General features: G+C 33.2%; 1 protein-coding gene across 2 annotated transcripts in view; it reads right to left on the minus strand.

Moving 5' to 3' along the window:
• Window positions 1-26,939, minus strand: part of LOC114332687 (acyl-CoA Delta-9 desaturase) — a 109,583-nt gene that overhangs the window by 53,273 nt on the left and 29,371 nt on the right. The window contains exon 1 of one of the 2 annotated variants that reach the window (XM_050646608.1): window positions 6,448-6,510. The exons of the other annotated variant lie outside the window; for it this stretch is intronic. The gene's annotated coding sequence lies outside the window, so the exon portion shown is untranslated. Of the gene's footprint in view, window positions 1-6,447; window positions 6,511-26,939 lie in introns of those variants that run through there. 2 annotated transcript variants of the gene reach the window in all.

The following is a 26,939-nucleotide window of genomic DNA, read 5'->3' on the forward strand; positions in this document are numbered from 1 at the left end:
CGGATTATTAAAAATTAAGATGATTCATTTTATGAAATAATGAAGATAATCAAATTAAAAAAATTGTGTAGTGTTATAATGAGATTTTAAAGAAGTTAAATAAACGACAGGTTTTTATTCAATTTATTTTATAAATTTTATATTATTTTTAAATTATTACAGAGCCCAAACTCTTACGTAGTCAACTTTAAGGTGCGAATTCAAATTCCAATTTGTTTCAAAAGTTGATTTCCAATCAAATTATGTTGGCGATCAAATTTTGTATGCACCACGTCAGTAAAGACTCTTTATCGAACTCGTCTGTTACTCGCCTCGCTCGCTACGCTCGCTCTTCTCGTAATATCAAGACTCGTTCGATAAAGTGTCACTTTACTGACTTGGTACATAAATAACTATTTTGAAATTATGAAATATCTAAACTCAAGTTCAAAACTTATTCTTTCAGTTCTTATATTTTGGACTTATTTCATTGTAAAATATTGGTAAATATTTTATTGGTTTTATATGGTAAATATTTTTATCGGGACCTGATAGAAGAAGTACTTCGTAATCTCAAAAATCTTTTACTTGTGTTTTTGAGACTTATTCGTCATCTTTCATTCTTTTTTCAGATTTGAATTGTTTATAATTCGAAAACGACCAACTTAGAGAAAAATTACAAAATACCTTTTTTGTTGAGGATGATCCAAAAATTCTGAAATAACACCTACCTGAGTAGAATTTTTTTTTAATTTATAAAAAAGCCGTTTTTTAATTATTAATTAATTATTGTCAGAACAAAATTTTATTGGGCACCACTTGATTTTTTTTATAATTGTTAATATACTTACTAAATTAGGTATCCAATAATTTTTATCCATTAAACAGATCGGTCTCGATCAACCCCAAAATCGTATCCTCTACTACAAGGAAATCATCTGTTTCTAACGATTGAACCAACTGAAATTATCAGTTTTTGTTACTAGATGCGAAGGACCCAAAACGAAGAAAAAAAAACTGCATGTACGGGATAGGATGATTTTTTGTTTTGATGAATTTTTTAGGAATTTTGAAATTAATTTTTTATTATGAGAATTTAACTGTATAGTATAGTACATTCTTTCACGGTTTTTGCTCTAAATTTTAAAGAACCGCTTGGATTGACATGAAATTTGGCATACGTATAGCTTACATGTCAAAGATAAAAAGTGATATTGTGCCGATGTGTGCTTTTGCCCTGGGGGTGACTTTCACCCCCTCTTGGGGGTGAAAAAATATATATCCAAAATAAGTCCGGAAATGGGTAAACTGACTAATTTTAAGTAACTTTTGTTCTATAGAGCTTTCTCGCCAAGTCAACACTTTTCGAGTTATTTGCCAGTGAATATGTTCATTTTTCAACAAAATAACCACATTTTTAGACGGTTTTTCGCAAATAACTCAAAAAGTAAGTATTTTGTCGAAAAAAACGTTCTTAGCAAAATATAGCCTATAAAAAAGTAAAAAAAATAGTGTACGCGTTAGGTCTCTGGATCTCGTAGAACAAGCGTTATAGCCAATGAAAAATAGATTCATATTCACCAAATTTCAAATAGAATATTTCGACGTGAAATATCCAAAAAATTAAGCACTTTTTGGGGAAAATCCCTTACAACTTTTTTAAATTGTTTTAAAAAGGCTTTATTTCTGTTTTTACAAAAATATTCTAGCATTAAATTTAAGCAAGTTACGCTCAAAATAAAGTTGGTCCCTTTTGTTTTGGCAAAAAAAATCGGGAAGACTACCCCCTAATTAGCAACTTAAATGAAATTAATCGTTACCGCTCCACAAATTATTTTACTTATGTTGTGTTTATATGATCTGTAAGTTTCATTGATTCAAAGTGCTTATTTTTGAAAAAATTTGGTTTCAAAGTAAAATTTTTAAAAATTTAGTTTTGAAAAATATGCTTTTTTTAAAATAACTTAAAAATTGTTAGAGATACCAAAAATTTCGAAAAACAAAAAAAGTCAGCATTGTTTTTCTGAATATCATGTATTTTTTTGTTTTTCTGTAAGACAAAAATTGAATAAGATTTGGTGTTTCTAAATTTGCATATATTCGTGATCAGTGACTCATTCAACCTCTTTTAACTACAGCCTTTTCAACAATAAGGACTTTGAACCAATGAAACTTACAGATCATATCAACAATACATACACGAGTCAAGAAACTTGTGAAGTCGTAACGATTAAGTTCATTTAAGATACTAATTAGGGGGTGATTTTCTCAAATTTTTTACCAAAACAAAAAGGAACTAACTTTATTTTGAGCGTAACTTGTTTACTTTTGATGCTAGAAACTTTTTTTATAAAACAAAAATGAAGCTTTTTTTAAAAACTTTAAATAAGTTTTAATAAGTTTTCCCCGAAATGTGCTTCATTTTTGGTTATTTCACGTTAAAGTATTTCATTTGGAATTTGATGAATATGAACCTATTTTTCATTAGCTATAACTCTGCTTCTGCTAGGTATAAAGACGTGATATATACACCATTTTTTAAAATTTTTTACAGGCTATATTTTTACTATGAATGTTTTTTCGACAAAATACTTACTATTTGAGTTATTTGCGAAAAACCGTCTAAAAGCGTGGTTATTTTGTTGAAAAAATGAACATATTCACTGCAAATAACTCGAAAAGTATTGACTTAGTGAAAAACTCTATAGAACAAAAGTTACTTAAAATTAGCCAGTTTATCCATTTCCTGACTTACTTTGGACGAATATTTTTTCACCGCCAAGAGGGGGTGAAAACCACCCCCAAGGCAAAAGCACATATCGGCACAATATCACTTTTTTTCTTTGACATGTTAGCTATGTGTGTGCCAAATTTCATGTCAATCTAAGCGGTTCTTTAAAATTTAGAGGTTTTGCGATATTTTACCGTTAAAGAACGGACTAGTAATCTTTGATATAACCATTAGTTTCTAAACAGAAGAGAAATACTATAATATAGATAAACTAAAGTAATAACAATTCGTTGAACACTGATTTATGAAAATTGTTTAATAAGATGGTTCATAAAAAGGTTTTGAAACTGCTTTCTTGTGACAAGTCTAAGATAAACTTATATTTATGTGGGATGAAACCACAATATATTTTTAACTAATGTTTCGATTTCCACTCCGGAAATAATTTTCAAAAAAGACTATTTTAAAAAATTCGGTGAAAAATTTTTTTTTGGCAACGACTTCCTGAGTGGAAATAGAAACGTCATACATTAGTTAAAAATGTAATTTTGATTACAATCAATTGTGGCTTAATCGCAAATAAACATAATATTTAACTTAAATAGTTTATGTCCTAATTCATTAAGGAGATTGCTATGAGTAAATCTATTCTTCTCTACAACCATTGTCTTCTCTATAACCATTTCTTACACTCAGTGGCGTAGCCAGGGAAGGGGCCCAAGGGGGCCGGCCCCCCCCCCGAACCTTCCAACAATTTCAACACTACAAAATGATGAGTTGACGGGAAAAAATCTTTGACGGGAAAATGCCGGACGTTAGTGAACAGATGATTATTAAGGATAAGAAAGATATTGAAAAAAACAGGTTAGTTTTAAAATGTATGGTAGAAAATGCAGTTTTTCTTGGACGACAAGAATTGTTATTCCGTGGACACAGAGATTCTGGCCGCATTAGGATTGAAGAACCTAATTCAAACGATGGACATTTCAGAGCTTTATTGAGATATCGAGCTGCTCATGGAGACGCTGTACTTGCAGAACACATTGAGTCTTCAGCAGGAAATGCCATGTATTACAGTCGTACAGTGCAAAATGAACTGTTAGAATTGATCGGTAATCAAATACAAGAATCAATTTTGAAAAGAGTAAACCAAGCTAAATTTTTTTCTGTCCTTGCAGACGAAACCACAGACATTTCGAGGGTAGAGCAGTTTTCACTTTGTTTTCGATATGTTGACAGTACCATTCTGGAACTTAGAGAAGATTTTATCACGTTTGTTCCAGTATTTGATTTGACTGGAGCTGGGCTTGCAGAAACAATTAAAAGTCAGCTTAAGAAGTTTGGATTGGATTTGAACAATATAAGAGGCCAAGGATACGACGGTGCTTCAGCAATGCGCGGAGCTTTTACAGGAGTACAGGCTCTGATCAAAAAAGAATACCCCAAAGCTGTGTATACCCACTGCTCGTCACATTGCCTGAACTTATGCCTCAGTGACGCCAGCAAAATCCCGTGTGTTCGGAACTGTTTGTCAACAATTTCCGAAGTGTGTAGCTTTTTTCGTGAGTCTGCAAAGCGCACTAAAGTCCTGAGAGATGCCCTGTCCGCTGCAGGCAAAGACAATAGCACGCTCCACAGCGCCTCAGAGACACGATGGGTAGAGAGGCATGATGCTGTCAGCGTATTCCAAGAATCGTTTGAGTGCATTGTTGGTGCTTTAGAAAAAGTCATTGAATGGGGCGATGAGCACGGATCAAAAGCATCCAGTTTCCATGCATGCTTGTGCAAATTTGACTTCATAATAACTTTGACCATTATGAACAAAATGATGTCTTTGACATACATAGTATCCAAGTATTTGCAAAAAGAGTCGATCGACTTGAGTTCAGCTATGCTCAAGATTGAGTTGGTACAACAAAGATTTTCCGAAATGAGAAAAGAAGGCGACAAAGAGTTCTTACAACTGTATAGAAGAGCTGAAGATATGGAAGAGAAACTTGGTATCAAACCAAAAACCCCGAGAGTCGTAGGCACACAAAGATTTAGATCGAACGTAGAAGCCAACAACCCAGAGGAGTATTACAGGAGATCTATATTTTACCCGTATATTGACGAAATATCATTTTCACTGACCGAAAGAATCACCAGCCACAAAGATGTGTTAATTGGCCTAGACAGTGTACTTCCTTGCAATATCCAACAAAGGCAGTTCACTGATCTGGAGCCTGCCTTGGATTTTTACCAATCCGATTTGGTCCACACAAACCGGGACATCTTGAATGCGGAGTGGGAGTTATGGAAAAGCCACTGGAAGATTGCCCAGGTTACGCCTAAAACTGCTACTTCAGTGCTAAAGGCTTTGAAGGACGAAGATGATGCTTTTCCTAACATGAAGATTCTGCTTGGTATATTGGCAGTCCTCCCTGTCACAACAGCATCAGTTGAAAGGTAAATTATTATACAATATTTCCTATAAACTTTGATGAGTTTACTTTGAACTATAAATAGTTAATATCGTTCTTTTTAGTTGTTCTAGTAATATGTTTTCTTCATTGTAATTTATTGAAGTTGTAACAATTTTTAATAATACTAGACAGCTTGTCAGTAATATTACTCATTACCTCACTTTAAAGTTCAAAAGATTCCAGCTTTTTTAATTTTCCAGATCATTTTCAACACTGAAAAGACTGAAGACCTATTTAAGAAATTCAATAGGTGAAGAAAGGCTCACTTCCCTTGTACTCTTATCCATACATCGAGGTTTGCAAGTGAAGACAGAAGAAATTATCTACCAATACACAAGAACTCCAAGAAGGTTGCAGTTCCATTAGTAGGGCAGATCTTCATATGTATTACCAATTCAGGATTGTATTGAAAGTAAACTTGCTAATTTTGTGCACATAATAAATGTTATGAACGAATAAAAAATTGTATTGAGTTTCGAAACCTTTCTATGAACATTACTTGTAATATTTATGGGTTTTGATCTGTTAAAATATGAGTATTTTTCAATAAGAAAGTGGCAGAGTATACAGTATGACAGAGCATCAATCAAATTATGACTCAAGGATCATTAACATACAACTTTACATCTTTCCTAAAGTTTTAATCAACAAAATAAAATGTCGTTGATTTTTCCTTTTCGAGAGGAATTGAAAACTATAATAAAGTTATTTGTAACCTAAGATTTTGATGCTTAAATGAGTCCCAATTCAAGGTCTAATTTTCAAAAATTTTCCGGGGGTGGACCCCCGGACTCCATTTTGCCTGGGGGTATTCCATACCCCCAGACCCCCGGTGGCCCCCCCCAAATCCAATTCCTGGCTACGCCACTGCTTACACTCTTACACCATTGTTTGTGTTTCTTTCGTCTGTTTTTACGTTTCGCAGAAATTACAAAAAATAAGAAGAGAAAGCAGATTACTCTTTGGGAGAATCCATGATGAACTAACAAACTTATCAGGTATACCTGACAGGTATATCTTCAAGTATACCTGACAGGTATGCCTGAAGAGTATGTGTGCTCCTCATACCTGACAGGCGTACGTGTATAGGCGTACCTGTTAGTTATAGCTGATAGTGAGTGACGGGCCTTAGATTAGATAGATTTAATATTAACATATCTACAGTGGAACCTCGATAACTCGGATTAATCGGGACCACGGCCTTTCCGAGTTATCGAAAATCCGGATTAGCCGGAGAGTATGGTAAAAATGAATAAAATACGGTATACTTACAGATAAACTCCGTTATAATTGAAATACAACTGTACTACACACAATACGGTCACAATCGGAACGCTGTTATGTTTTTTAAGAGCAGTGGAGACTAAGACCAATTTTTAAAAATTTCTTTTTAAATAGTCTTTTAATCTTTTTTAAACAATGTTAAGACAGTTTGAAATAAATAAAGAAATAACAGGTGCCTGTTGTTTCCAATAATCCGAGACAATGAACGTCGCTCTGCCGCCGTGTGCAATGAGTCATTTTTACAATCGTATAGTTCAAATTACACAAATACGCATTATCTCTCAAATATTATATTACATACATTTTTATTGTTGAAATGCTTGTCTGATGAAAATCGGTCCGGGTTAGCCGGACTTCCGGGTTATCGGGGGCCGACTTATCGGGGTTCCACTGTACTTTAAAAAATTGGCAATTTTTAATTTCAAATGCAAAAAAGTTAAAAATATTTTCAAACAATGAAAGTACACGAGTAGATACGGTGTAGGTAAGGAGACAGGACTAAAAGTTATTAGATAAAATGTTAAAAATATGTGAATTATTTTTCAATAGTCTATTAACGCACTAGTATAACTATACTTAATTCGATTTATTTATTATGTCAGTTCTTCATTTATTAGTTTTGTAAGAAGAGAAGAACGTAAAACTTTTCATTTATTTTCAGAAACAATGCAATTTGAAGCAAAATGTGATAAATACATTCTTGGAATCAAATCAGTAGAAGCAATCTAAAAATTGAAAAAGTTGAAGTACTAAATTTAAAAGAGATCACGGTATTAAAAAAAGGTTAAACCTGTTTTTTATTTTGTAAAAAAATAAATAAACAGTAAATTTAAATTAAAATGGATCTATTTCGCGAACTTACATAATAGTACTGTTTATGTAATTAATAATCAATTTTATGAGACATATTATGACAGTACAAAATCATGTTTCTTCATTTTATAATGATTTTTTAAGTATAAGTCAAACTGATATAATTTATAAAGCTGGAGGAAGAGACCGAAACCAATAGTCCATCGCTTTTGCTCCTAATTTACTTCCTTTTTAACTTCATAAAATTTTTATTATGGATTTCTCTTTTTGATCTGATTTCAAAAATGTATATGTTGCTTTAAATTGGTACTGTGTAAACAGAGAATTATACAGTGTGTCCAGAAACTCTACCGACAAACGAAGACAGGAGATTCCTCAGGTAATTTTAAGACAATTTAACCCAATTCACCTAGTCCGAAAATGCTTCCTAAGGGAGCTAGAGCTCTTTGAAGATGGCGTCATGTAATTAGTTTTTCTTAAATACCCCCAGAACACTTCTATTTAGAAAAACGAAAATTGGTATGCGTATTAACTTTTCAGAAATGAATCGATTCCATCCATTGCGGATTTCTAGCACCGGTCATAGGCGTCTGTTTTGGGTAGGGCAACGGTTATTTTATCGCCTAACTGTTTTGTTTTTCATTTTTAAGCATTTTTGAATCTGAATTATTAAATTGTGAGGTATTCTAGTACTAAAATGTACTCTTACTTTAAGTCGATGGGATACACCGTTTTCTAGAAAAATCGATTTGAAAACTTTTCGTTCTTTCAATTTAAAAAAAAAATTAAAAAAAAACTATTTAGAAAGACGAAAACTGTTACATTTATTTTTATTCCAGAGGTTAATCGATTTTATTAATTGCGAATTTCTAGTACTGGTCATAGGCGTCCGTTTTGGGTAGGTCAACAGTTATTCTATAGCAAAATTTTTGTCATTAATTTTTAAGTATTTTTGACACCAGATTATTCAATTATGAGGTATTCGAGTACTAAAAGTTACTCTTGCTTTAAGTTGGTAAAATACATCATTATTTTTTGAAAATTTTTTCAATTTTTTTTCGAATTCCCAAAACTAAAAATTTTCAAATCGATTTTTCTAGAAAACGGTGTGTCCTACCGATTTAAAGTGAGAGTAACTTTTAGTACTAGAATACCTCACAATTTAATAATCCAGTATCAAAAATGCTTAAAAGTTAAAGACAAAAAAGTTATGCGATAAAATAACCGTTGCCCTACCCAAAACGGACGCTTTAACCGGTACTAGAAATTCGCAATGGATGGAATCGATTCATTTCTGGAAAGTAAATATGCAACAAATTTTCGTTTTTCTAAATAGAAGCGTTCTGGAGGTATTTAAGAAAAACTAATTACATGACGCCATCTTCAAAGAGCTCTAGCTCCCTTAGGAAGCATTTTCGGACTAGGTGAATTGGGTTAAATTGTCTTAAAATTATCTGAGGAATCTCCTGTCTTCGTTTGTCGGTAGAGTTTCTGGACACCCTGTATATTATTATACAATAACTGTGTTACATTATCGAAAATAAACAACTAAAAAGTTACAAATTTTCAAATTGTTCTCCATCATTACACAATGAGTTAATCTGGTAATTTTATTCGCCTGCAACATTCAGTAACAAAACTGATGTTATGTTCTACGTTTCTTGTCTGGTTGAGTCTTTGTATCTAGTCTATTCATATTACATTTTAGACTTTAAGTAACCCTATATAAAAGTTATATTGGCTCAATCAGGTGATCCAGCTGGTCATTTACTCTTACTCTGTTTCCTATCTACCGACGTAGTACAGTCGAACCCGCTTATTGGAATAGCCTCCGTGCCAAGCAAAAGTATTCCTATAACCGGGATATTCCAAGTTCCTTTTGCAACCTGTCTTGATACAGAGCTCATATACAAGTTATTAAAACGGCAATAGGAAAGTGCACATAATTAATACAACAAGCCTATCTTTATATATCCATAGGAAAAGCCGGAAAAGGCATTTGATACTGTAATATAAACCATTATAAAATGTTTTGAGTATTGGCTGACCCGCAGCATTTGTTAATAGTAAAAAAGTTTCTGATTTGTTGTGAAAATTAGTAGATTTATTATTTAAAGTTTCAATTAAGTCCGTAATTTTTTTTGGTGTTTTGGTGGAAATGAAACATGCTACGAGGAATTTGACCATCGATGAGTGTGTTCAAGTAGTAGGGGAGGTCGGGTACAATTGTAACAATTTTTACTTGTAATTTTTTATTTAAAAATGGGTTCCATATAAGTGGGATATAAACATAGAGTACTATAGGTTGAACATTTGACTTCAATTTCCAAGTTTACTTTGTAAGTTTTATTGATTAGGTAACTAGAAAAATGCATAATTTTAACTTAACAACAAGTGTTACATCTGTACCCAATCAAGGGACAATTGTAACACATAAAGGGGACAAATGTAACGATGTCAAAATCATGGAATTTTATCCAACTTATTCCCAAAATAAATATTTATAAACAGGTGTCTTGTAAACCAATAAAGAATTAAATATGATATAAAGACCTACTTACTACTACTTGAAATACAATCAAACATATCAATAAAAAATTCTACGTTTCTTGTCTGGTTGAGTCTTTGTATCTAGTCTATTCATATTACATTTTAAACTTTAAGTAACCCTATATATAAGTTATATTGGCTCAATCAGGTGATCCAGCGGTCATTTACTCTTACTCTGTTTCCTATCTACCGACGTAGTACAGTCGGACCCGCTTATTGGAATAACCTCCGTGCCAAGCAAAAGTATTCCTATAACCGGGATATTCCAAGTTCCTTTTGCAACCTGTCTTGATACAGAGTTCAAATACAAGTTATTAAAACGGCAATAGGAAAGTGCACATAATTAATACAACAAGCCTATTTTTATATATCCATAGGAAAAGCCGGAAAAGGCATTTGATACTGTAATATAAACCATTATAAAATGTTTTGAGTATTTGGCTGACTGCCGCATTTGTTAATAGTAAGAAAGTTTCTGATTTGTTGTGAAAATTAGTAGATTTATTATTTAAAGTTTCAATTAAGTCCGTAATTTTTTTTTGGTGTTTTGGTGGAAACGAAACATGCTACGAGGAATTTGACCATCGATGAGTGTGTTCAAGTAGTAGGGGAGGTCGGGTACAATTGTAACAATTTTTACTTGTAATTTTTTATTTAAAAATGGGTTCCATATAAGTGGGATATAAACATAGAGTACTATAGGTTGAACATTTGACTTCAATTTCCAATTTTATTTTGTAAGTTTTATTGATTAGGTAACTAGAAAAATGCATAATTTTAACTTAACAACAAGTTAATCTGTACCCATTCAAGGGACAATTGTAACACAAAGGGGACAAATGTAACAATGTCAAAATCATGGAATTTTATCCAACTTATTCCCAAAATAAATATTTATAAACAGGTGTCTTGTAAACCAATAAAGAATTAAATATGATATAAAGACCTACTTACTACTACTTGAAATAAAACCAAATATATCAATCAAAAATGTTTTCCAAAACAAACACACACATTTATAAAATAATATATACATATATATTGTTAATAAATATATTTATGTATATATTTATTTATATATATACACACATACATAATGATACATACATTATATAATGTGTATGTATATACTGGTATGGGAAATACACGTTTCAAATGTACCCGTTGCTAGTGTTATAATTGTACCACAACGACATGCCAATGGTTTGTCAAAATTTTATAACAGATCACGAAATCTAATCTCAATTTAACAAACATATTAATAAGTGTATAATATGACTCAATTCTTATGCCACCCTTTCTAAACAATAACTCTAAAACTAGAGCGATTATCCAAAAAATACAAAATTTAATTAATTTTACTCGCCTGGCGTAAAAACCAATATTTTCGTCTAACAACGTAACCCTCTCACTTAACATCGCCAAACTACGGTCAACATTACACCACTAAATACTTTCTCACATGCAGCGTTGCCAGCTCTAGTCGACCAGAAACAATATGTTTAAAAGCAATATTACATTTGTACCGCGTTACAATTGTACCCGATCTCCCCTACATAGCGAAGGACTATGCTACCATGCTATCGGCTAATCGGCTCCTTATATTGGTAACACGTTTTTACACTGCACGATAATGTAAGAGCTAAAGTTGCACGAAGTGTAACCGAATATTTACAGCAGGTACATCTTCGGAGTTTTAAATTGGCCACCGCACAGTCCAGATCTTAACCCAATCGAACATTTGTGGGACATAATGTACAGAAGAATACGACAGCGTTTGCCACCTCCTAGAACCTTACAAGAGGTAGAAACAGTAGCTCTCGAGATTTGTAATGATATTGTTCAAGATCACATGGCAAACCTCATTTGTAATATAAAAGTGCATATCTCTTTCATTATCGAACATAAGCGAATAAATCAAAAAACAAAATGTTAAGAAAGCCTAAGGCTACGGCTCCACGGGCTGGAAATTGACGCTAGCAGTAGCCGCAAAACGAACTTAAGGTTCCACGGAACGGAATAGGAGTAGCCGAACTGAACCGACTACGCATAAGTCCTGTAGTCGGTACAGTTCGGCTATTCCTATTCCGTTCTGCGGAACCTTAAGTTCGTTTTGCGGCTACTGCTAGCGTCAATTTCCAGCCCGTGGAGCCCTAGCCTAAGGCTACAATTGAGTTTTAATTTCAGCATTTTATAAATGCTAGAATATTCCAAAGGGTGTTCCTTTTAGAAAAAAAAAACACAGTATGATTGGTACATCCGGTATACAATGACAACTTACCTATCTAGGGGCTCTGTCCATTAATCACGTGAGACTCGAAGATGGGGGGGGGAGGGGTCCATAAAAATCACGAAACATCACAAAGAGGGAGGAGGCTGTAGTAATATATCACGTGTATATTTATTTTTTTGTCAAACGTGTACAAGTGTACAAAAATCGAAAGCGGCATTGGTGTGACTGAAAAAAAAATCCATTTCTCATTCATAAAATATAATACACCCCAACAACACATTCATTTTCTTTCCTTTCACCCAAATTTCTATAAATAGTTTTATTATATTGGATGTTAATGTTAGCCACATGGGATACTACTCTTCATGGTAATAATTATCTTAAATGCTTTAAGATAAGAAGGGACCCTTATTGTTTTCTTTTGAATGTATACTCACAATCTGGTCAAAAACTATCTCTAAACAGGAAAATATACAGCATTTTTAAAAGAGTTGTACTTTATGTATGTGAAACCTGGTAACTGACTGAAGAGAAATAAAGAACAAAAACTCGAAATGGATTTTTGGAGATCAACAGGTATATCCAGAATGATACATGGTCTTAAACTTTACTTTACCTTTACTGGATATTAACACAGGTCGGCGAATGCATAAAACCATTAAACAGATATAATAGAAAAATATGCCTAATGATTACATGAAGAGAACTCTCGAAGATTTTCTGCCCAAACCTCGAGTCGATAATAGGTCTGATAAAAAAAAAGTTGATTAATAGCAAGCTGAAAATTTGTTAATAGCTTAAGGGTGTCTAGTCGGATAAACTTTGATATATGGGAACACTGGAACAGGGGCAGTTTTAATTGTGGAACAGGTTAAAAATTTGGAACAGTCAGACCACGAAAACGGCAAATTTATTTTGTCCGACAGAATAGACTTAAACTCTCCGAACAGAGATTAAGCTCTCATGCAAAAATCAGACTGCTATTTATCACCTGTCATAGTTCCTGTCATTTGACATATTCTACATGTTCCATTAAAACGCCCATTTGGTGATAAATAGCAGTCTGATGTTTACATGAGAGTTTAATCTCTGTTCGGAGAGTTTAAGTCTTTTCTATCCGGCAAAATACACGCGCCGTTTTCGTGGTCTGACCGTTCCAAATTTTTAACCTGTTCCACAATTAAAACTTCCCCTGTTCCAGTGTTCCCATATATCAAAGTTTGCCCGACTAGACATCCTTAAGCTTTTAACAGATTTTCAGCTTGATATTAATCAACTTTTTTGAAGTTATACTTCTTTAGGCGCGATTAAGAGTGAATTTTTATTATCCCACGCGCCTGCGCACACCGACAGTATGGAGTTAATTGCTAATCCTTTCAATTTATGTATGTATCAGCGCAAATAAGGTGCGAAAAGTATATATTAGTGTTTTTAGTAAATGTATTTATTATAATGTTTGTGTCTTTGGATTTGTTTTGCTCGGGAGTAAGTAACAAATATTAGTAAAACATTTTTATTTTCATATTTCACTTGAACTATTTCTCACCGTGATTGTAATTATGTCCGAGAAGTGATGTAAACAGAGTCGTGGTAGGTCACTGGTAAGAGCATTCGACTACGGATCGAGAGGTCCGCGTTCAAATCCGGACAATTCATATTCCTTTTTTTTATTTTCGTTATTGTTTTAATAAAAATTTTTTGAAAGTGGTAAGTATTAAAATTAGTTTAATATTTAAATAATATAGGTACAAATAAACTGTTTAAAGTATATTATTTTGGTTGAAATCATATAATAGAAGTATAACTTCTTACGTGCGTACAAAGTACACACACATTCTTTTTTTTCATACGCGGGATCCAGACCTATAAATTTTATAGCTAACCTTGATTTATGTTATACATAATCAAAAGTCTCTTTTATATTGAGTTAATGTTTTTAATACGGATAACATCAGTATCATAGCAAGAAGAGAGGGGTGTCTTTGTCCAATTGTTCACGGCAATATAGACGGAGAGCTAGAGCCGAAAAATCATCGTCATAAGTAATATGGAGTTTGGCATGTGAAATGTGTCTATTGTATCTTGATAATTATGACCCCTTTCAGGCTGACATCTTAGTGGATACAGGAAGTAGTAATAAGGGATGAAAGGGGAAAGTTAGTGCAGTCATTAAAGGTTTTTACCTACTATTTTGTTAAACCTCCATCGATTTGCATGAAAATTGGTGACTAGTTAGAGCATACCTCAAGAAACAAAACTGATTTAGTGCCAACTTGCGCTTTTACTCTGGGGTTGGTTGCCACCCCTTCTCGTGGGTGAAAACTATTTTATTAAAAATAACCCCACTAATCGATAGAGCGACAAATTTTAAACAAAATTTGTTATATCAAGTTAATAAAATAAATCAAAACTTTTTGAGTTACTAAGGATCAAATATTGCCATTTTTTGTGAAACAAATACATGGTGTAAAGCGGTTTTTCATAAATAATTCAAAAACTGCAAGTTTTAACAAAATAGTTATGACAACCAAAATTGAAGATAATAAAAAATCGAATAGATTTTTTACGTGAAAGGCCTTTTAGAATTAATTAAAAGTGAGTTATAATTGATTGAATATATATTTTTTTCGGCTAGTACTCAAATCTAAGTATTTACGAGTATTCAAGCTTAAATAACGGGAAAACGATGCATTTTATAAAATATACTTACTTACTAAACACTTGTCAAAGTACTCAAGAACACCTATCAAGTGAGCTCCAGATGAAGTTCAGTTTTTCTAGGAAAAAGTGAAAATTAAAACATACGCTATTTACATATTTATTTTGAAATTAGTTAACAGAATAATTTTCAAAGGAATTTCGGGAATGAAATTAGGATTATAATTTAATAATTAAATTATTAAGTTCGTTTTATTACAATTCAAATATAACAAGCTAAAAATGCGAGCATTATTATAACGAAAACTTTGTATATTTATGGATTTAAATTCCCAATATGGAAACTTGTTATTATGAAAAGTTGTTTAGAATTCAAAATTATGTTTTAATGTGAAATTATATCCTTCTATTTAAATATTGTGAGCTATAAAGATACTTTACTGAGCGAATTTCTTGAGAGAAATTCATATTTTTTTACATACCTCGACTAAAATCGATATACAATTTTATATTATTATATGATCATTGCATCTCGGATTTTAGACCATGCATATCTTTTTATGAAGAATAATTTTTGTTTGCAAGACTTGCATCTCGGAACAGCAATTTAGGGTCTTGACCACAAGCATATTTAGCTGATGTCAGTCGAATCACGCCCTAGTTTGAAATAATATGAAATTTTCATTTACATTTTTACGTACATTAGGTTTAACGCATTTTAGCTGTGTCTCCATTGTAGAATTATCTCACTATCTAAAATTGCTAAAAGATCCTAAATTGTTGTCCTGAGATGCAACTTGTCTTTGAGGTCGGTTATCCCGCAGATGGTTTGAGATATCGAAATGCCGTTTAAGATTTGGATTCAGTAGACAAAACTACATTGATATCGGTAGATAAGCTCCAGATATTGTAGGGGCGGCAACGCACGAATGAACGAACGAACAGACTTTGCGAATTTATAAACGAAAACATTCACTAAATTCGCTATCATACTTATTTTCATCATCCATCTCATCGTCTGTTTCATTCTCAAAAATAATATCTCCTCTGACTCTTCAAACCATTTGAATTTAAATGTGTTTACTTCAGCAAGTTCCCAACCATTTTGTTCAATAACCAGCTCTCTTGGATTTTTTATAGGCGTTCAACCAAATACTTGTAATATATCGTGCTCGTATAATATGTTGGTATAGCTCAGATTGAGATGGTGGTTTTTGAGTTATTTATGAAAAACCGCTTTACACCATGCATTTTTTTTTCACCAAAAATTCAAATCTTTGATCTTTAATAACTCAAAAATATTGATTTATTTTAATAACATGATATGACAAATTTTACTTGAAATTTGCCCCTCTATCGATTTGTGGGGTTATTTTTAATAAAATAGTTTTCACCCTCGAGAAGGAGTGGTATCCACCCCCAGGGTAAAAGTGCAAGTTGGCACCAAATCATATTTGTTTCTTGAGGTATGCTCTAACTAGTCATTAATTTTGATGCAAATCGATGGAGGTTTACCAAAATAGGAGGTGAAAACCTTTAATGACTTTAATGCACTAACTTTCCCCTTTCATCCCTTATTGCTACTTCCTGTATCCACTGAGCTGTCAGCCTGGAAGGGGTCATAATTATCAATATAAAATGGATACATTTCACATGCCAAACTTCATATTACTTATGACGATGATTTTTCGGCTCTAGCTCTTAGACTAATAGAAGCAGCAGCAAAAGACTGGGGCTACACGTTTTTTTTCTTCTTTTATGGCCTTTGGGAACTACGCCTATTTAGCCAGCAACTTTCTCTTATATGTGAAGTTATATACAGTCGAACCCGCTTATTGGAATAGCCTTCTTGCTAATCAGAAGTATTCCTATAACCGGGATATTCTAATAACCGATCATTAGTCGGTAGTAGGAACGTTTCGGGACCTCAGATTTCTATTCCTTAAACCGGGATATTCCTTTAAGAGGTATTCTAATAAGCGGGTTTGACTGTACTTGCTTCTGCACAATAAATAGTTTTTTACTTCATAATCATGGTCAAAGACCATGGATTGTTTACTGTCTGCGCTATTTTCCAATTGATAATTAGAACTTGACGCCATCTTTCAACAAGTCTATTGACAAATTCACAAAAGTAGCATACGTTGGACGGAGGTAGCGGAATTAAAATGAGCTCACTGTCATGGAGATTATTCCGTAACACGTTCCGCAAGTAGCACCACATTCAGAGAACGAATTCCCAACAGTTGCGGAACCGCTGTCACTTTTTCCTCTCCTGAATGCGACAAATGAGTACGAAATTGGAAAATCAAGGCGAAGGATAGGAAGGAATGGAAGCTGATGCTAGAATAGGCCAAGACCCACCAAGGGTTGTAAAGCCAATGATGATAATGATAATGATAATATTTTTAATTGTGAGAAAATTTTCAAAACTATGTATTGATACATATTTCGCTTTTTTGCATTTTTAGGTGACTGTTTTATTCTACATTACCTATAAAACATAAAACTTTCTTTATACAGATAAGTACCTACATAAAAAATTACTTAACTTAAGTAAGTACTTAGGAAAATGGGAAAACGATAATTCCTTTTTCCTTCCTTTATATAATAGTTATAGTTTTTGTTGTTACAAATAAAGTACCAATTAAGAATCTTCACTGTTTCACTGATAATTGCCGCAACTAAGCAGGAACCACCGAGGAAGTTCCGTTATTATTTTTTCCAATTCAAGCGTTTCTAATGCGGTTTTTTTGAATCAGTAAAAGTTTGTACTAAATAATCTTGAATAAGTGAATTTGTAGTTTATGATTGGTATATTTGATCAGAGTGTGCCTATTGTTTCGGCAGTTAAGAAGTTTCTAATTTTTTATGATTACATGACGGTGGTATGCCTCATTACTCTCTTTGTATATTATGAAATGAGTTGCAAAAATAAGTATGTATTATCAAATTCCCCTTCCAGTTCCACTCCCACCTCTTCGCTCATCTTGGCCCTTTGCCATACCTATAAGGTTAAGATTCCAATATTTTATGACAGTACGAGTGATAGTCGAAGAACATACCAATAACAAGATTAAAAAAAAAACCACTGGTTTGATGACGAATGTAGAGCAGAGTTAAAAAACGATTACATTGAAAATTAAAATGTTTGCGATCTCAAAAACATACGACCTAAAAAGGTATGCCTAACAACGAAAAAAAAAGAGCGGGATCCTAAGAGTGCGGAAAAGAAAGTATATGAATAATAAAAAGCACGTTGAAGAAAATTACAAGATAAGCGAAATAAAAAATGTCTACAATGAAAGAGGTAATACACATTAAAACTGGATACCAGGGAAGAACGATGAGAGTAAAAATCAGTAATGACACCTGATAATGGACGAAAACCAAATATGTGGAAGATGGAAAGAATATTTCGAAGAGTTGCCAAATGGCGGAGTGAATACTGAAGAAAATTATACTATTCTTAAATCCCAAACAGTAGGTAGTAGAAGAAATATCAAATCCCAAAGAGAAGAAATTAAAGAAATAATAACAGATATGAAAAACCAAACAAGAGTGCCATGATTAATTCTGAGCCATCTACATATTATGTTTGCTGCAACCAGAAGTGTAATCCTTTTTTTACTAGTTTTAACACCTAAAAAATTTTCAGTTTTACAGACGAAAGTTTTGTGCAGCAAAGACATGGAAACCATCGAAATTTTGCTTCATTCACGTGCTTGTAAGAACAAACCCGTATTTTTTTTCTGCTAAACCGTCTCTAGCCGTCTTTACTACACTATTGGTTGTCATTCGACTTATGTGGTCGTTAACTCTACTCTTCTGTTTCTAACCCAGTTTTATGTTCTCCATTTTGCATCTCCGTCGTATATCTGTACTTCTAGCTCTGTCCCATAGGGTCTTACCATCAATTTTTCGAAGATTTTTCACCTCTGCTGTTTCCAGCATTCTTTTTGTCCTATTTGTGTCAGGTCCTGTTTCTGCCGCGTATGTCACTATTTATCTGATGACTATTTTATAAATTTTGCCTTTTACTTCTTTTCCGATATTTTTATTTCTCCATATTGTCTCATTCAGGAAATTTACGACTCTGTTTGGTCCATTCACTTGACCTTAAACTACTGTTTAGAGTTTTATGTAGCTAAATAGTGTGATGCCTAGATATTTACACTACATCACTTCTTGTTCTGTTATCTGACATCTTTTTTTTGGTGAAATTAATATGCTAAACTTTCTAGCGCTTATATTAAATTCTTGCAGAATACGTTGTAAATGATATTCAATTTGATATATAGTATTGTATCGTCTGCAGCATAGCAGATTATTTTAAGTTGTTTTTCTCCCATTAGGTATCCTTTTTTAGTTCTTACTTTTTATTATTTAGACGCAGAATAATAATACTTTTTATTATTTTAAGAACGGCGCAGGATAGACGGGGTTGGAGACGAGGGGAGGAGGTCTATGTTCACCAGTGGACTTTTGAGGCTGGATGATGGTGATAAAAAGAGAGTAGATACGTGACCGTTGTCCTTTCTGCTTTTTTCTATATTCGTCGTCTCCGTGCTTATAAATTGTTAAAGCCTAAGAATCAGGATGTCACCAGAAAGCAGTTTCTTTTGACGAAAAGTCTTAGATTTAAAATATTATTTATTATTTTTAATTGTTTTATTACAGTAAGCTTTGTATCTGAGTCTTTCGTCTACCTCGTTTTTACTAGAGATGTCGCTGTTTTGCGTCTCAAAGGTGGAATTATTTCATCGCGGTAATTTCCCTTAAAAGGCAGGCTTGTTGATTTTTGATTCGGAGCTGTGACTGCATAGCTCCACCGATGACGCATGAGATGCAGAAATAGCTATCTGGAGATGGTGGTCCAACACTTAGTCAAATAAAAACAAAAACTGCCTTTTCCCCCAATTTTTTCTTTCATTTTGTTGTTCTGCTAAATATTTTCGATCGTTTTAATTGTTCCTAGTGGTATTTCTCTTGCGTACAGTAAATGGATAACGTCCATTAATTTGACCCCTTCGAATGCCTTCTTAAGCTCCACGAAACATAAATATGCCGGTATGCTGTATTCTAATTAATGACTTAAATGACTTGCCTCATTATAACTGATGTTTCCCACTTACTTTGTTGTTCTTCTGCTAATGTTAAAATGGCTTTAAGTTTGTTATCACTTTGGTTGTTAATTTTAATGTTGTTTTTAATAAATTACTTCCTGCGTAATTTTCCGGATCTGATTTGTCTTCATTTTTGAAGAGAGGTATTAGGATGCTTGACCTTCATTCTTGTGGTATTCTGTTTGTACTATTTTTTTTTATTAGTTTTATTAGTTGTTTGGTCATGGTCATATCTTGTCCTCGGTACTTGGGAGTTCATTCAATATTATGGTAATTTTATATTTTTTATATTTTATCATCCTGGTTATTTTATATTTTTCAATTTCCTTGGTGATTTCTTTACCTCTCCCTCCTCTCTGTTTATTTTTTTTTTGTTTGTCGTACTTCAGGTGTTACTGTTTCATTATCGTCACTTTATAGAAGTCGAGTTCCATCTGTTTTCAGAAGCTCTGCCGGTGTTCCCTTTTTATTTGTTTGATAAAGTATTCGTTTCGTCTCTGATTCGTTTATAGTTGTTGTATGCCTGTTTTGTTTGTTTTTTCTGTATTTTAAATAGGCTTGCTTCTTTTCTTCACATATTATCTTAAGTTCCTCTATAAACCATGGAGTTTTCTGTTTCATATTTCCGGATGTTCATTCGTTCGTTTTCTTTTAGAGACAAAAGTTCCGTGTCGTAAACAAGTGACAAGTCAGGCAGAAAAAATTTGAATACCTTTTTATCGTTACACCAGCATTTTGTAGGACATACGTCACTCTGTTTAACACAGGGTCGCCAATTAAAAAAATAATCATACTGCAAATTAGTTAATGTTAATTAGTTATTATTACCATCGTTAACGACTAGGAACACTACTCAAAATCCAAATTATAAATTAGAAAGACCCGCTACGTTAAATTAAATGTTTACATAGCTGTACATTACAACTACTGTGTACGCCTTCTGCTGACCACAGCCGCCATAGGGTAATTAAGTTGTTGAACATGATATTATATTATCGTGACAGTAGATGAAGGTGGGTCGTAATACCTCTAAGATGTGTTACATGGCAGATATTTTGTAGCAAGAAAAAATTTCCATATATACACATAATATGAAGAAAATTAATGGTACTTAAGAAAAAAAGTGGTACAGCAGGCGGTACTATAGACTAGCGCATTAATTATTAATTAGTGCGGTAATTTTGCATCCAAAGACGCTGAACCGCTGTTGAATTTTACGAAAGAAATAGAAAAAAATAGCTATTTGTATAACAAAGGAGGAAAGTGCTACTTTTCCTCCCGAGAATGAAGTAATCATTCAAGGGAGGAAAACGCACTTTACTCCCATGTTATACATGTGGTCTTTCCACCTTCCTCAATTAACAAGTCATTTTTTCATTTTTAAATCATTTATTTATGTAACTACTAACAAAATTAATTAGAGAACTAAAACTAACAAGTAGGTATTGCTGTTACAAAATCTCGTGAACCTAATTCATTCATTTCGTGACATCAATATACGAACGAAACGATTGAATCCGACATTAAGTACCTACTCAAAATATCAGGGTGCAGATGGGACCCTGTCGCGCAATTCGCAGCAAATAAAATAGTCGTATATTTTTAGGCTTCATTTTATTTCGGTTATATTATACATGCGCATTTTCAAGGTTCACGAGGTTTTGCACCAACTTTACAGTATAACTGTCAACTGTCAAATATTAGTCAAGTCAAATTATTAATGTAAACATTGTTAAATCAAAATAACAATTTGCTGTTTGTTGCCATTCTGCAAAATACAAGGTGTTTTATAAATAAACGTTAAAATGTATAGATACTTACGTAATACAAAATATATATTGTACAGGGCGTCAATAAGTTATATTTCATGAATGAAATACCATGACGTCACTTTTACTTTTCCCTCCTAGGGAGGAAAAGTACTTATTTTACTCCCTAGGGAGGAAATTTATTTTAACTCTCTAGGGAAGAAAAGCAAGACTTTGCTCCCTACACTTAGGTCCGGAAAAGTATACTTTCGGTAGAGGTAGGTGGAAAAATAATTATTGCGCATGATAAATTGAAAACATGAAGAAACTACAAGAGAAGGACCACTCTTGATGCTGTATTTGCCAGATATATTCAAAACATCCAATCAAAGTTGTACATTTCATATTTCAGTTATCACAAACGAATCATAACACAAATTATGCTCATTTTCATAGTCGATTTTCTCGTGAACGAATTAACGGATTCTGTTATTTTTTTATTATTGTAGATTTTTCTTTTTTACACTGTTGGGCAAGTGTTTACTCAAACTCCTTTTTTGAGTTTATGACCGGATGGAAGAAAAGAAATGTTTTTCTTATGTTAAGTTTCAGACACCCTGTAGGAAGGACAAGGTACAAAGGTGGGTATACATCAAAATTGTATTGTAATAGTCTTAGTTTTGTGAACATTTTATTTTTTAAATTACCCTAAATTTTTTTACATACAATGGACGTTAATCTCACGCATAAGCGATCTAGAATACGCCGACGATATCTACTTATTTGCACAAAGGTTCCAAGATGTGGCTGACCAATTGGAAACATTGTCCACCTAAACCAATAAAATAGATTTGAAAATCAATATTATTAATAACAAAGTACAAAAAACTCGAAGAAGTACCACAAAGTTTTTTTTGTTAAAAAGATCAATAAAATTGGATGCGTTTCATCTCAACATCAGCATAAAGTAAAGAAACACAAACATCAAGAATTGACATACAATATAATATTATAAAGAATTAAACATGAGAATTTTACTCCAAGGCGCATCTGTTTTGAGATGGACGTTGAGATCTGTGATGGTTTATTGTTACTCAATATATACCTAAGTGAAGTAAATATTCAGATATTGTATGCCACCTCATAGTCTCTAAACCAGTGGTTCCCAACGGGGGCGGTACCGCCCACCGGTGGGCGTTGAAGAGAGATAAGGGGGCTTTTTGGGTCCAAGGAAAATTTGGGGGGCGTTAAGGCCCCGTCTCACCATCAAATAATTTGATCATACTTGACAGTTAGTGACACAAAGTGACAGTTAGTGACGTCACATCCTGAGTGTTCATTGTGGATAATAATGAAAAATTTTAATTTTAAATAAAGTACAAACAAATTAGACAACTCAATACAAAAAAATTGATCAAACTAGACTGATAGTGAGAGCACAGATTTTTAGAATTTCAAAAAAACTGCAATTGTGACGTCACTTTGACGTACTTCCTCAAGTACGTCAAGTTTGCTCAAACTGTTTGATCAAATTATTTGATGGTGAGACGCGGCCTTTAAGGAACAGCTGCCGACCCCCTAAAGTAACTCATTGCTTCTTTGCTTCTAACAACTTTGCTTTTCGCTTCTCACACAGAAATAGAGAAGGTGAATCCGAAAATATAAACGAAATGCACAAAATGCATTTTGGTTATGCACCGTGCAATTTTTTATTTATCACTCAGTCCAACACTGCAACAATTTCGACGTTGCAGTCGAACGTTTCAGTTTGGTTAGTATAATTCCGCTTCCATAGTAGAACCTTTCTGCTTTAAGTGAATTTTGGCTCCTCCTTCGCGCAGCGGCATGGTCAGGCATAACTTAATCATTCGAGATTGTTTCGCTAAAGCAGGGTGGTGAATTTTCTGTGTGTTATTTGCAGAAAGTTGCAGTGCATTTATTAGAAATATATTTTATTGTAATACATATTTGTCACAAAGGTAATTATCTACGTGGCATTTATATCACTTACTATAATTCTTTATTATTTTTCCCTATCGTAATTTACGAGGTATTTGTAAAAATGTAATAAATCTAAATTTGTTTCCTTATATGTATAGTTATTGTAAAATATTCAAAAAGTACCAACTTGCACAAACTGGATCAAAGTAAAAAGTTAATTAGGACCTACCTACACTGAGAGAAGAATTGGGGAAAAAGTACAAAAAATCTTAATAAAATTTACTATACTGAATAGTAATCTGATCATAGACTGCCAAAAATAAACTATTTACTGAATATAAAGTTATCTTTATAATATGTGTACAGTATGGTAATTTTTAATAAGTTGTTTTGTAATTTTTCGTCAAATTCTTCTCTCAGTGTATATTTGTTTACTTGTGGCATGTTTTAAATTTCTCGACTACTTGCTTGGATATTCCGCCACTCTGAAATATTGATTTTGCTAACTAAAAAAATATTTAAAAGTTTATTATTTAAAATTATCAAAGCGGTGGCTACAGCATATTTATTTTTACAGATATACCTACAGTATGTCCGATCCAAAGAAAAAGTGCAGACAATACAATGTCGAATATTTGAAGTATGGTTTTATTCAGTCGCCTTCTAATAAGGCATTACCAATGTGTTTAATTTGCCAGAGAGTTTTCTCAAATGCAGCCATGAAACCTTCACGATTACAAGAACATTTGACCAAAATACATCCCGACAGAAAAGACAGAAATTTATCATATTTTGAAATGCTCAAAAAACAACATTTCAAACGTCCAACTTTAGCTAGTATCTTTTCAGCAGCATCAAAGCAAGACGATGATGGGCTACGTGCTTCTTATAACATTTCCTTACTTATAGCTAAATCAGGTAAACCGCATACTATTTGGCGAAGAATTAATACTGCCAGCTGTAAGTGAAGTTTTGCGGACTGTACTGCACCAGCCGGCATCTGATAAATATTATTAAAAAAATTCCATTAAGCAATAATACGGTACAGAGACGAATTGACGAAATGTCTGAGGATGTGGAGCGTTCTCTAACTGATTATTTAAAGACTACTGAGTTTTCTTTACAGCTTGATGAATCAACTCTGCCAAACAATGAGTCTTTACTTCTTGCGTACGTTCGCTTCATAAAAAGTGAAAAAATCTGTCAAGAACTGTTATTTGTAAGAACATTGGAAACAGATACTAAAGGCAAATCGATATTTGATGTTCTGGAACACTATTTTACAGATAAAGGTATACCTCTGGAAAATGTCATAACTGTTGCTACAGATGGTGCTCCGGCAATGGTTGGACGACACCGCGGACTGATAGCATATTTGAAAAAAGCGGTACCAAATATACTCGCCGTGCATTGTGTAATTCACAGACAGCATTTAGTTGCAAAAAATCTTAGTGATCTCCTTCATTGTTCACTACAATATGTAATTACTGCAGTTAACAAGATCAGAAGCAGTGCTCTCAATGATAGATTGTTTAGAAAACTGTGTGATGAAAACGACGAGAATTTTAATCGTTTATTGTTGCACACAGAAGTTCGATGGCTTTCGAAGGGTACCTGTCTAAAAAGATTTCATGATCTCTTTGACTCAGTTTTAGAGTTTTTTGAAAGCAAAGATGATTCTTTGAGAGACAGTTTATTAAAATTTAAGAGCGATATTGCTTATTTAACTGATTTATACGATACATTTAATGAAACAAACCTACAGTTACAAGGTGATAATTTGAATTTGATCAAAGCAAAAGGAACTATTTCCTCGTTCGTGTCAAAACTTAATTTGTATAGGCAAAATTTGGTCGGAGACAATTTCATCAGTTTCAAAATCTTTCCTCTGTGGAGACAAATGATGAAGACATTCTGGTATATTGCCAGCACTTGGAAGCACTTCAAGAAGATTTTAGGAATAGATTTCAGGATATCCTTGGTCTGATTATTCCAGATTGGGTGCTAGAACCGTTCTCAAGTTTAGAAACAGCAGAATTATCACTACAGGAGGAATTGATAGAATTGTCAACAAATGAAGAGTTAAAAGTGAAATTTAAAAATGGATATCAATCATTTTGGCTGCAATGTCAAATTTCAGTATTATATCCAGCTTTATCGGCTGCATCAAAGAAGTTTTTCATTGCCTTTCCTTCATCGTATTTAGCCGAAAGAGGATTTAGCATAGTCAGCAATTTATTAACAAAGAAGAGAAATAGACTGTCCATAGTGGAGCGCGGTGATTTAAGATTGCTGATGACAAGTATGGAACCAAATATTGACAGATTACTATCATTACATCAAGCTCAGCCTTCTCATTAAAAATGTTATATTATTATTATATTGTTTTTTATGATATGTATTTAAGTTAAAGTTTGATCAATACATAAATACTGTATTTTTGAATAAAACATTTTTTTTTAAATTTGTTGTTACTTGGATTAGTTAAGGGGCCGTCGAATCATATTTAAGGTAGCCTTTGACCCAAAAAAGGTAAAACAATTGTGAATGAAAGTGCGTTACTAATTTTAAGAATGGAAAAGTTTTTTAAGGGGGGCGTTAAGTATTTTGTTTTTGGAAAAATGGGCGGTAGGCCGAAAAAGGTTGGGAACCACTGCTCTAAACGAATCCTATTGATCACTTATTAAACATTGTCGGTATACAAAATAGTGATTAGATCGGTGTTTATGTATCGGTGCTCATGTGTCAGTGAGACGCTGACAAAAGCGATGGAAAGAAAATTCATATGTACTGAGACAAAAAACCTCAGAAGGTTTTTTGGACCCTATCATGTCCCGAATAATACCCAATATTGAATGAGAACAAATGCCGAGGTTAAACAGATGTACAGATTAAACATGTTAAATCTCAACGTCTAAGATGGGCTGGAAAGTCCATAGACTCTCTAATAACTACCTTACCAAGTTAATCTGGGAGAAAGCCTCGACAGGGAGAAGGCCCTTAGGATGCCCCCGAATGCGACATAGAGGTAACATATGGTCAAATTTAAGAACAATGGGGCTACCCACTATCTCAACTATCATGGATGACCATTCTAGATGGAAGCGGGCTGTGCAGTCTGCCAAGACTTCCACCCCGTGTTGTAGTGCCACGAGAAGAAGAAGAACAGAAATTGGCCAAATTTTTGCAATAATTTAGGTAGAAAATCAACCCTCACTTGGCAACATATTATAATAAATGGCAGTGGTCAACATTATCATTTGTTGTCAAACTAAAATGGTTTAGCCGTAAGAATCTTATCCAATTCGAATTAATCAATGCTGCAATACAAATTGTCAATATTATAAAATGAAGTCATAAATAAATAAGGCTTTTTCCACCTACCTCTACCGAAAGTATACTTTTCCGGAC

This window comes from Diabrotica virgifera, chromosome 1 (assembly GCF_917563875.1).
Source record: "Diabrotica virgifera virgifera chromosome 1, PGI_DIABVI_V3a".
Taxonomy (NCBI): Eukaryota; Metazoa; Arthropoda; class Insecta; order Coleoptera; family Chrysomelidae; genus Diabrotica; species Diabrotica virgifera.